Genomic DNA, 13641 nt, shown 5'->3' with positions numbered 1-13641 from the left:
GAAAGAAATATAGAGGTTTAACGTCAACATTAGCACTCGATCTGTGTTAGAGCCAAAGTATTAATTTCCCAACCTTTGGAATATTGTAATTTTGCATCATTATGTAGTATTAAATTCAATAAGCATCAATTTTTCAATAATAGGTTTTAAACACACTGAAGGAGGAAACGAGTGTTTGCACAGGCCACTAGATTTCTCTGAAATCTTGCGTACCTATTTCTGGTCTCATGTTTCCATAAATAATAGATTAACAGCTTCGCGGTTTCCAGAGGCTACAAGGTACATATAAATGTCAGACAAACAAATTCCATTTTTTCTATGATTAATAGCTCAGTGTGAGGCTTTTATAGCTCTAAATGAAACTCATAATTTAATTTGCCTGGTGCTTTAAATGAGACTGAGAATACTGCAACAAAGAAAGGAAAAGGAAAAAGGAAAAAAAGATGAGCCTGTTCATCCCTCCTGAGCAATTACAGAGGCTACATGTTTTACAGAAGGTTTCCTGAGTAAGTCAAAGTTATTTGACGGAAATATTTAGCTGATTTCTAGTATTTACTGTAGCTTATACCAAGCACAAGTGATGGCTTTAATACAGGAATTTATTTTTTTCTGACTGCTGAGTGTGGAAAGATAAAGACAGTAGAACAGAGCCAGGTTATAAGGTGTACTAGGATGAAGGAGAAAGCATAAAGTATGATAACATCATCTTGTCACTGTGCATTAATAATCTTTGGGAAGTAGTTTTTCTGATCTACTACCCCCAACTGCTTTCCAATGGAGGAGAGGACTCCAAGTTGACAGTAAAAGTCTGACTGAAAACAGATGTGTTTCCGTATCTTTCCTTTGAAGAGAAATATGGATTTGTGATAGCCAGTGTGCTTGATGGATTTCTTCATATTTTTTAATGCTAATTTTTAATGATTAAATAAGATGACTGTCTTCCTATGGAACTTACTGGAATGCGGGGAGAAGGACATGGGAGACTGATCAGGGAAAGAAACAGCAGGGCTGGCACCCAAAGAGGTCAGAGCCCTGAGCTGGGCTCCCACAGGGAGACCAGCACAGTCTAGAGGTGTAATGGACAGGTAGACATCAGAATTCAGGGAAAGGAAACTTTCTGGAGACAGAGAATCTGTGCAGTGCTTGGGGCACCTCAGAGAGTCACTACATTTGCTGAAACCAATGAGAGGTATTACCGACAGGGAGAGACTGCATTACAAACTTTCATTTGCTCTGAGATAGTGGTTTGAGACATTTTTTTATTTAAAGTCCCACATATTTTTGCTGTAACAAGATGCAGCTTATGCAAGGTGTCTTTTTGTTGTTGGTTGTTTGTTGTTTTTTTGTGTTTTGTTTTGTTTTCCTAGCTGAAACGTCTTTTAATTTGTTTTGTGGAGCTTACTTTAAGATAAAAATGATACTTCTACACATATCCTTCTCAAGGCTCTAGCTGTCTTGAGAGTCCTTCACATGCTTTTCTTTGCATACTACAAATCACTGCTCTAGTTGGCATTGCTAAACATGTATCACACTTAACATTAATAGTTACAACTGGTCAGTGAACACTGGAAAGGAGAAATGCAAAGTTATGATATCTAGTTGCAGTCCATGGTCTTCGTTGTTAGATTGATTGCAGGATCTAGGTGCGCATGGAAGAACTGGGCCTGTAGAAGGCAGAGGAACTGTTTCAAATCCTGCTAGACAGGCAGGAGTTTCAGTAGGAAACCATGACTGTAGGAGTCTCCCTCCTTTTCTGGAAATGTTTGCTCCAACCATCTCTTTAATACAAAAAACCTCATGGCATGTTCTGTGAGTGGCCACAGAGAGGTGTCTTGTCTTCTTTGTCTTCTTTGTCTCTTCATATGCCAAAGAGATGATGTTTTGGGACAGAATAAGGATAATGATGATACATTACCATGCTTGTTGTAGAAAAAGAGATCAGAAGGGAAGCCCTGTCTCTCAAAATAATTAAAAAAAACCAAAGCAAAACAAAAAAAAACCCCAAAAACAAACAACCAAAAGAAAACCAAAAAAGATATTTAGAAAAGAAACTAACCGACTTTTTATGTAGATACAGAAATAGAGCAAAGTTTGCTATGCACCATCTGCTTTTAATTTTTGGACAAAACTAAGTACTGCCTAGCATTCCTAAACCCAGGCCCTCTGAGAGTTCACTTATAAAAGCAAATAAACCAACTTTCGGTGTACAATATCCTCTTCTTTGTAAATTATTTGTAGGCAGAAACATTTCCATAGAGACTAAAAATGGGTCTTCTCCCCATGTGTCAAAATATTGTCCAAGAACTTCCTAAAAGCTGACAATGGTGAACCAAAGTGATGCTTACCATCCTGTCTTGTGCACGATAGCCTTTGCAAGTTGTTCAGTGTAGATAAAACATCCAAGTCGGAGGAAGTTTCGAGGCTGAGTATGAGGCCTTTTACAAGTATGTCAAGGTCGAGCTGGCAGTGGTAATAGCTGAGTGATTTTGACATTTTCTGTTTCTTCTTTTAAACAAAACCTTTATTGTAACATTTTATATAACGTATAGTATAGAAATAATTTGTACCCTCTTTCTCTGGTACTTAGCAATGATGATTTTCCAAGAGAAAGACAGGAATATTTGTCCTCCTACTAGTGGGAAGACGGTTGCTTTCAGAGCATACCTTGTACTTCCTATCTTATTTCTCTCTTTTTCCTGTATTATTTTGTTCCTCGGATGCATGCTTTGCATGACTCCCAACATCATGACTGATTTGCATTTTGAATTGTCTCTGTCTTGGAGTTTAGAGTGCTTGGGCTAAAGTTTGATGCACTAAGCATTTCCAGGAATAAATAAAGATAAAAACAAAACTGTTGTAACAGTAGCTGAGTAGAAAAGTACTATCCAAGAGGTAACTCAGAACTTCAATGCATTAAAATTGAAAGCTTTCCAAGGAAGAGGTTAAAAAAACCTATATCCAACTTTGGTGCACAAATTAATGTAAATTAATACAGTACTTTAATGAGGTGATGTCACAGTTTAAATCCAGCCAGTACTACACAGCCATTCACTCAGCCCTCCCCTTTTTTCTCCTTCCCTTCAGGCAGAATGAGGAGGAGAACTGAAAGCATGTAACCCCATGGATTGAGGTAAGAATAGTTTAATAATTAAAGTAAAATCTAGTGATAATAGAAAGAATACCAACAATAACAATAATGATGCTAATAAGAAACAACAAGAGGTGAAATGAAAGCTCAGAAAACACAAGTGGTGAAGAATACAATTGCTCACCACCCCCTGACTGATACCCAGCCTGACCCAAGCAGTGATCGTTCCCTTCTCGGTAACTCCCTCCAGTTTATATACTGGGCATGATGTGCTGTGGTATGGAATAGGCCTTTGGCTAGTTTGGGTCAGGTGTCCTCTTTCTGCTTCCTCCTGGCTTCTTATGTCCCTCCTTACTGGCAGAGCATGAGAGACTGAAAAGTCCTTGATCAGGGTAAGTGCTACTGAGCAACAACTAAAACATTGGTGTGTTATCACCAGTATTGTTCTCAGGCTAAAGCCAAAACAGTACTGCACCAGCTGCTAGGAAGGAAAATAACTGTTACAGCTAAAACCAGGACAGGTGATAAAAAGCTGCATTAAGAAAGAGGATTTGGTAACTCTGGAAATAATTTTTTATGGGGATTCTGTAAGAAATGAATATAGAAAGTATGAAGGTGATAGACAGCAGAAAATGGACACTGCCCAGGCTGTATTGTCCTCAGTTGGAAAGAGGCTGGAGTGGATGTTTTCCAACATTATGCATGTACGAAAGAAAGTAAAACCACCCAGAGATGCTCAGAGATCTATACACTGTTGTTCTCTGTGGTGGTTCCAGCCTAGACCTTTGGAAAGATACTTGAGCTTAGGAATGTTGAGACCCAGACTGATTTTCACCCCTTGTTTTAATTTCATGGAGATGATGTTCCAGTGATGTGTTGAATAAGCACCCAAACTCGTATTTTATTGGTCAACCAAAAGTAGACCTTACACTGTCAAGCTACAGAGATTCAAAGGTGCTACATGCATGTTTTACAAGCTGCTAGATAACTATATGTTAATAAAGCCTCAAAATGCCATTATTACTCTTACTGTTGTTATTTGCAGAGACCACATAATGTGCTACTTTGTGTCAGGTAGCTGCTGTATAGCTGTATACTGTAAAGCAGTATAACTTTCAGAAAGATGATGTCCTGAAGGTACATTTAACAGCAATGCAGTGTATAATAGTCCCTAAAAATAATAGAGGCAAGAACAAAATGAAGGCAAATGGAGCAGGATGCAATTGCTATGTAGAAGGTGCTCTGCAGAACAAGAACTCACAAAATGCCAACTCTTCCTTAGTGAACTTTATTACTGCAAGTGTTCTCTCTCAGGAAGCAGAATGGTGAACATCAACTGAGGCTAGTGAGGATGAGAGTCTTGCTGGTACTTTGCAGGATCAAACCTCAGGCTTGTAACAGTATTGTAAGCCGCAGTGTCTCAGATCACTGCTGAGGACTACTACCCCATTGCTGTACAGGGTGCTGCTCCTGGGAGGGTGTGGTGGAGAGGATGAAATCCTTCCATTTAATAAGCTTGCTTGACGTCAGCAATTATCAGATGCCCACTGTCTGTGAAGTATTTCCTCTATTTCAGCAGCTGGGGTGGTGTTTTCCCAGCTTGCTGCAGTGCAATGATTAGATTGCTGCCTCTAACCAGCTAGTGCTGAGATGCTGCAGGCTGAATGATAACTATGGCAGGCTGAAAGCGTTACTCCTAAAGTGCTCCTGAGAGTCTTGTTGATTTATTTATTTATTTCCCCCCTCATTGCTCGCCAGTAGGAGGCTTATAATGGGTGCAGCATCAACAATCACTCTAGGTCAATCTGAATTAGCCCTGACGCTAACCTTTTAAAAGATTCAGATTTATGAATTCAATTATAGGAGTTTACAGCCTGTTTAGTTTTGTTGTTGTTGTTATTATTGTATTTATTCCTGTATGTGTTTAGCTGCACTCCAACCCATTTCAGGGTAATTAGAGAGGTTCCTTTTGAATGTGTTTAGTGTTAACTACATGACAACAGGACTGCAATATAAATCTTTCCTTCTGTCCTTCACCCATCTGACAGCTGCTGGTGTGAGCTTATGGACCCTGCATGTCTCAGATCCTCACTTCATTTTAGCTTTGGCAGCATTATAGAGCTTTTTGTCTTTATTCTTTCCTAAATAATGTACTAAATAGTAAAGAAATAATTTGTTTTATCTAATTGTTATCTTGACATTATAAAACAGATCTTATGAGAAGCAAGGTAAGAACCTCTACAATTACTTTTTTAAAATGCTGCTGTTTCTTTTCTCCATCCAAACACATAATTCGATGGCTTAGGGCTGACTCATGCTTTTCATATGCTTGGTACTGGCGAGAGAGACTGTGTCTGTACAAAGGGCGAAGAAATAGATAATCAGATTTGTGATGTGTGCAGAAAAAGTCTGTAACATTTAAGATCTTTAGCAAAATACCCTAGGAGTCCAAGCAAGTTACAGTAAGCAAATTATCTTGGAACAAATTACCTGATATCTAATTGAATTTCCTACCATGGCTCCCATCAATCTTTTGTGCTGAAGGCTACCTGTAGTGTGTTCTGCCCTGGATAACAATTACAGCTGGTGATTAATTATCAGTCATAAAACATCTGAAAGAATGCTTTAGATGGATATTATAGAAAATATTGCTAAGTTTTTCTTTTTGCAGTTCTGAATGTTACTAAACAGTCACATAAATTATTAGCGTTCAAGTCAGAGAACACTTTTAATCTGCCAGGAAAGCCACATTAAGGAAATTTAAGTAGTGACGACCTACAGTTAGTGGAAAAAAAAGGTATAAAGAACCCTTAGTGGTTGGGGTTTTTTCAGTTTTTCATATATATATATATGGTACAAGTATTTTCCTCCCCTTGGTCCCCCTTTCCATTATGAATATTTCTAAATTGCCACTCTGATGTTTTCTGACCCATTGAGCTCTGTTCTTGATGCTTTCTTGGTCTAAATACTCTACGCCTACCCAGTGAAATTCACCTGTGTGCCCAGTTCTGACTTTGTGTGAATTAGTTCAGTGAAAACTAGGACTGTACCCAAGTGTGTTTCTCAAATTAAGAGCAGTGGGTTGAAATTAAAAGGTTGGAGATATGTTGTAATTCACTTTTGATTTTTTTCATCTTTTTTTTACTGTGAGTGAGAAAATAACAAGTCCAAAGAACAAACACTTTCTGTATTTCCTTCCATACTCATACATGACTCTGTGAATTAGAGAGCATCTGATGAAAGATAATTTTCTTCTGAGATCCTCTCGGTCAAGTCACTCAACTTGGATGCATCAGACCAAACACTGACTAATATGAGAGACACGACTTAGTAGCATAGACAGTCATGTACTAATGTGCCTGAACAACTCTGAGATTGAAGGTGATTCACCTATTTCATTCCTGGACAGCTGGCAGCTAGGACACACCATCTGCTTCTTTATGCATAGAGGTGCACCAAAGTTCAGAGGATTTCTTGGGCAAAGCTTTTCTTTAGTCTTATGGAACTAAACATTGAATAGATAAAACACTTAATGGAGAGAAATACAATTTAGGACAGGCAAAATACCACATACCATTTTTCTGAAAAAAGGTGTGGAATTTGTAGAATAATTATACTAATATTTAGCTGTTTTGGTAAATATGGAATGTAATGAAAGCCAGTTTGGAGTGTTTCCTTAAATAAGCAGAGAAAGGATTCTGTAAGTATATAATCATAACTCGTGTTCTCTTTGCAACCTGTGTTTTGTTAGTTTTCTATAGCAATGTGAAGTGGCAGTATTTTTGACATGGGCAAAATTCTGAGCATCTATACAGCAAAGATCCTCCAGCAAAATTAGCAGAACTATATCAGTTCTTCAAATTCCTGGAGAAATAAACTCCATTTACAGAAAAGCAAAGTCCTTTCTTTTTGGAGTGGTTGTAAAGCAGGGGCTGGTGAGGTTGGTAGGGTTGGTTCCATGATTTCACCCTATGGATTCTGTTGTTAATATTTATTTATTTAGTTTTATTTTTAAATGAATAAAGTTTTATCAATAGCTCTCAAAAGCAGAATAAAACCAATCTTCTCACAGTCCTCTTGAAGCACTGTTTTTTACATATAGCAATCATCTTACGCAGACTATTTGAAATTGTCCTGATTTTCAGAACCGGTACACTTAAAACAGTGTGATTACCATGAAAATCAGCACTGCTAACAAACAATGACTCCAGCATACCAATCATTGCACTGTAAGTCAGTTGTAGATCAAGCTTAGCTAAGGTTTGTCTGATACAAGTTTAAGAGAGTACATTTTCAAATACAAGCTTGTGTTTCATTTACAGTCAACTCCCAGACGTCAAGAATATTCACCTGCAAGTCAATTACCTCTGCTGGATCTTCATTGCAGGTTTGTTGTTTTTTTTGTCTTGAAGCACAATTTAGGTGAAACATCTTGGGTAAAACACCTTAAAAAAGAAAAAAAGAGTGTGTTTGGGAACAAGTACCAGTTGCATAAGACGGCTCTTCAACAAAAGATAAGACATTACCTTCTTACTAAATACAAATTCAGCATTATTCCTTGCAAAGCATCTTTTCTTTAAGATATTTCTTCATTTTTAAGGCTGACATAACTTCGCACGATGGCAGATGATGATAGGATTAAGGAGGATTAGTCAAGACAGTCTAACATCTGAATAAAGCTTTGACAGAGAGTTTGGCCCATGCATGCTGATAATGCACAAACCATCTTGTTATGTATTAGGTTATGAAATATCATCTTTATTACATTTCTGATAAAGATAACAATAAAAGACAAGCTGGGTATTATTTAGTGCTTCTTCTTAGCAACCGCTCTTCACAGGGATTCAGCTGAAGCATGTTCATCCTGCCGGTTGGAAAGCGGGCCTTATTTCCATGTGGGGGAGATCACAGTTTCACTGTGCTGCCTTCCAGAAATAGCAGGGAAATTCGTCAAGGTTTTCTGTACATTCTCTCCTTTTCTCCTACATACAAACCCATGCAGTCTTCTGGGGATAGAGAGCGATGCCAAAATGAACAGGGTGATGTAATGGTATGTGATGCTGCGGTGAGGCAGGACTGACCCTTCATCTCCTTACAGCAGTACACAGTCTCCTTGTTACATGATAACCTGTAAGCCTAGCCTAGTTATGATCAAATACATATGTGTTTGCCATCCACAGGGTATCTGATGACACAGATTCTGCTGGCTGTAAGGGATATCTGCTGCCTTACAGTAGAAATGACCGAAAATAGAGCATGCTTTGTCCTAGGTGCATGACACACGGGATGTTGAACAGAGGCAGTAAAGACTCTAAAAATATGAAGATATCTCCTACTGGAAAATATCTCCTCACAGGACTATTTGGAATTCCACCAGTGGGAGAGAGAGTTTAAACATAAAAATACTTGTGTGCAGAAAATTAAGTCTGTCAAAGATAAGCTAGGAAATATGCTCTCATGTATGGTACAGGATCATATTTTCTGTGGGTCTTATTTCAAGTATATTTTACTGCAAGATAACACGGGTAATATTTGTTATTTCTGTTGTTGTTGTTTAATTGGGATTAGTTAAATGATGAGGCAATGGCATATTAACAGTATCAGACTGGCTTACTTATCTTAATTCCTGCTGAAACCTAATTACATACTCCCCTGCTGGACTTTGCTTGAGTGAAGAATTTCCTTGTGTGATGTTATGTACAGGGAGTTGTGGTTAAGTGTCAAATAGAATCTAAATCAAAGTAATCATTGGGGTTTTTTTCTACCCAGTTCTCTGGGTTAGGCAAAGATTACAATTTCAATAACTGTAAGATGCTAAACCTTGGGACCTTCTGTGGTCTGTGGACTCCCGCAGAATTTCCGTGTCAAAATGTGTGGAGACGTGGCATTGTCCCTGCACTGTGGTTCCTTAGTATGTACTGTGCAAGGCTGTGAATTTGAATCAGGTGAGTTTGCACCAACTTTAAGTAAAGTGAGGTTAGGAATGAGCAAACACTGGTTTTCTTGCTGCCCCTAAACTCACGGACTTCATTAATGCATTGCAATGAAGCTGCAGGTCCTTTTCTAGGAAACTCAGTTTAAATGGGAGCATCGCATGGAGGTGTCACTGGACTTGGAGCAAAAGGCAGTTTGAACGTCTGAAACCTTCAGGAATGCCTGAAGTTAATGTCAGATTGGCCACTTACCTAAGAGGCCAGTGCATCTTCTCCCTAATTATTATCACAAGCAGTTAGAATTCCACTGTATATCATTCTTATGGCAATTAAGGGAGGCAGATCCTCAGCTGTAATCTCATCCTTGGTAAGGAGAGAATCCTATAAACTTTTGTGACATGAGCAAGGTCTGAGGCATGTGACATGAGGCAAGGTCCTAGGGTACAGCCTCTAATATTTTACAGCAACATCTTAGCATTTGCATTGCTTTCTAAAATCTGTTTGTGTGTTTTTTAAAGTTACCATTAGAAGATGTAAATTTTACATAGATTTAACTATAAAGCGCATTGTCATTTATTATTTGAATTACCATAACAGCAGATGTTTTGCATGCTGTGGCAGCAGTGCAGATTTTATGTCCTTAACACATATCAAGTAGGCTGTAAATATTTGCACAGCTATACTGTTGTTCATATGCAGCTGAGGAATCCAAAGACTAAATTTATTCTTCATTATCCGTAGAAAGTCTATTTGTAATAGTTCATGGCTAGTTTAGTGGTCTGAACATCACCCATATGCAGTGCTGGGTTGTCTGCTGGGCTGAGGATTACTTTAGAAACATTTTATGAAAGACAGCTGATTTAGCCAACAGCTGATACAAGCACACTTATCAACTTCTAAAATATTTATCAAATATACCTGTGGCTAAGGTGTATTTTCAAAGAACCAACTCCTTCTGTAATTATGGGGTCTATGCTTCTATTTGCAGCTCGCTGTTTTTGCTCTGCTAACTTCGCCTGTGGTTTCGTGTTGCCAGCATTCACCAAATATCTGACCAATAGTCAGACAATAACAGACTACGTTAAATTCCTGAAAACAGGAACATTATAGGTTATGCATTACAAATAGGAACTTGCTTTACTTTAAATTACTCCTCACTAGCCTTTTAGATGAAATTCCTAAACCCTTAGGGATCCACGCACTGCAGGCTCGCAGCTGGTTAGAGTATCTGCCCCTGTTTGAGTCAGGAATTTTGTTTTTCCTTTGCAGGCAGGGGTTAAATACTTGCAAAGGGAAATGATGTAGATGTCATTTGAGTTATGTTTAAAAGATTTACCAGTGCAAAGATTATGAGTAAGCTTACTAATGGTAAGACTCCAGGTTTATCTAACTTCTCTGAAAGGTCTGTTTGTGAACAGCTGCAAACTTTTGCTGTGACCTCTCAAGGTTTTCGTTTTAGGTTCAGCACGAACCCTGACAAGCCTAATTGATTTTGTGTTTGCAGTTGCAAAGCGTAAGAGTGCACAAAAGAAACTGCAAACCCTAACTGAACTTTGCAAGAATGTTATCCTGCAACAAATTATACACAGAATGATGAGATGTATGTAAGTAACCAAGCCACTATTACTGCTGCCAGAATATTGTTTTCAAATGTTTGTGTGCAAGCTGGGAGGCAAAGGAAATAGGTTTCAAATGCCAAGAGGGTTTTTTCTTACCAGTATTCTGGAATAGAAAATAATCAAAACCAAACAAACCAACCCCCTGTATTGAATGAGGCTAAAGTTGCCATCAAATAACCGCTGTTCAGAAATCAGAAGAGAAAGAAAATCTATCTGGCAGAGCTGTGATGTAGAGGAGATGTTTGTTAGCAGAATTTTCAGGGTAAGTTCATATTTGTGTGTGTCCTTAAAGTAGAATATGTATTCTAAAAAGTACATCAGCAAGTCAGTTTGAAACTGCTTCCCCTTTACCACAAAATCTGCTAGGGTTCATCTAGCTAAGAAAGGATGTCTGCTTCCTTGACAAAGACATTTCTTGTTGCGTGAGGCATTGCTTTTAGCCTCTAAATCTTTAGGTGACTCTAGGGAGGCAAAGTGATGTTCTGCATCAATAACCCTTCACATTAAATATCTATCAAGAGTGGTTCTCTGTACCTGAGATGTTTGTTCCTGCTGCAAATATTCTTTAGCTTTTCTGTCCTTCACTCAAATCTCGAGGTCCTTCAGTTGGCCTTCTGCTCAGCTTTGCCCAGATGTAGCTGTTCTGGCTGACATTTCCAAAATAATGATTTTGTAATAGGGCTTTCAGAGGGATGTTTATGGGGATGATGCTTGACTTCATGTTGCCATCTGATGGTTGGCTATGGTTTGTTGTATGTGTGATGGAGCCATGCTATAAATGAAAGGGCCTTACGCCAGCATGGATTTTTTCAAGATGTGGAGTGTGCTACTTAGCAGTGCAAAGTGGAGGCACAACTGTGACCCACCACCTGTTCTTGGGGAGTATAGTGGTAAATGGGGGCTGCTGAAACGGTAGTGAGCTCAGGTGCAGAGTAGAAGGGTTGCTAGAGGACCAAGAAAATCCATTATGATTCTGAAATTCCTCCTATGGCTCTTGAACATGCTTATGGCTCTCCTTAGGGGACAGCAGAGGAAATGAAAGAGTCACCAAGGTACTTTGGGAGGCATTACACTGGGACAGCATATGCAAAGCCCATATGTCTGAAGGAGTTTCTGAAGGTCTTCTGCAGTTCCAGGAAGAAGCCAGATGCTTTCTTGTATCTGTACAAAAGCTACCATGGTATATATTCATTTCTTAAGATAGATATATTCTAGTCAGTTTCCATTTTAAGAATACTTGCCTCCACCATTTTATTCTGCTCTGTTCATATGATAGCTTATGTGAATGAAGCCTTCTTCCTATCTCCTACCATGACACCATCACTTTTCTCATTATGTCTGTTTCTGTCTTGAAAAAGTACTGGTTTCAATTCTCTGCCTGTAAAAAAATGACTTTGTTCTGGTTTTGTCTACAGAGTCTAACAAAGAAGACCTAGTACTACCACAGCAAATGCAGATTATTATTAGTTATAATAACAATATCATATTCATTGAGTGCTACAGTAATAAAATAGATGAAAAATGTTTTGATGAATGCATTAAGAATAGTGTAAAATAATATTTATTCATTTTTCTTACAACACTTCTGATGCTTTCACATTAATAGAAAGATGCTGTCTAGGATTGAATAGACCACTAGCAAAATTCCTAGTTAATTAAGGGCATCCAAAATTTCACTTCTGACAAACAGTTGAAAAAGAAATTATAGTGGAAATGGAGAATTGGTTATTACGTAATCATAAAACTACTACATAGATTGGAAAAGGCCTTCAAGATCATCAAGTCGAACCGTTACACCAGCACTGCCAAGTCTACCACTAAACCATGTCGCTGCGGGCCTTGTCCATGTGGTTTTTTGAACACTACCAGGGACGGTGATTCCATCGCTTCCCTTGGCAGCCTGTTCCAATGTCTGACCACCCTTTCTGTGGTCTAAACCTGCCCTGGCACAGACTGGGGCCTATTGTCTTGTTACTTGTCAAAAGAGTCCAGCCACCTCCTTGCTCCATCCTCCTTTCAGACAGTTGTAGAGAGCAATAAGATCCCCTCCTGACTAAACAAACCCAGTTCCCTTTGCCATTCTTCATAAGACTTATGCTTTAGGCTCCTCACCAGTTTCATTGCCCCTTTCTGGACCCACTCCAGCAGAAAGATTTCTTATTTATGTGCATTTATGGAGTTTTTCTGTGTAGAAAGATTTCATTTTGTTGGATGAAAAATGATTCACAAGCAAAATCCTGATGAACTGGTTGGTTGTGAGTTTCATGGTCTTAGTCATATTGCCACTAAAGCAGTTGAAGAGTACCCTCTGTGGAAGAAAGAAAACTCATACTTCTGTGTTTGGGCCTCCTATATAATCTGTGATTTAGGCGCTATTTCTCCCACTTTTTTGGTGTGTGATTTGTTTCCAGTGATTCACATGTGAAGTTATTTGGAAACTATAATTTCACTTGAGGTTTGTTCTTAAACAAACCTGTTTAATGAAAAAACTGTTAAATAAAAAGCATTTTTTTATTTTCTTTAGAGGCTAGTGCAAATATCTCATGTAATTCCAGCCACTATAACTTTCTTACTAATGGTCTAAGTATTACTTTGCAGAGACATTTTAGGGAGGGGGAAAGTAGTGTTTATAGAAGCTTGCATTGTTTGTTCTAGAACTACAGTTTAGGTCCCATCCAGTGTATCTATTCAAGAAAACAGTTCATGGTATTTTACACTCATACAAGTCCACAGAATCCACCACTAGACTATCCTGAGACGACCATTTCAGCTGAAGAAGAATATGAAGACTTTCTGAGTGAGATTTTGAGAAGAGTGCAGGGCACGTATTGAGAATAGCTTCAGTGGCAAAACATATACATTTATTGAACAATTTCATCAGGGGACACCTAAAACTTTACATATATGCACACATACACATACATAGAAAAACAATTCAATCATATCTATATTGTATACTTTCATGAAAATAAATAGCTTGTATATGCTTATTCATTCTTAG

Source organism: Lathamus discolor, chromosome 4 (genome assembly GCF_037157495.1).
Source record: "Lathamus discolor isolate bLatDis1 chromosome 4, bLatDis1.hap1, whole genome shotgun sequence".
NCBI classification, from domain to species: Eukaryota; Metazoa; Chordata; class Aves; order Psittaciformes; family Psittacidae; genus Lathamus; species Lathamus discolor.
This window is presented reverse-complemented; position numbering follows the sequence as displayed.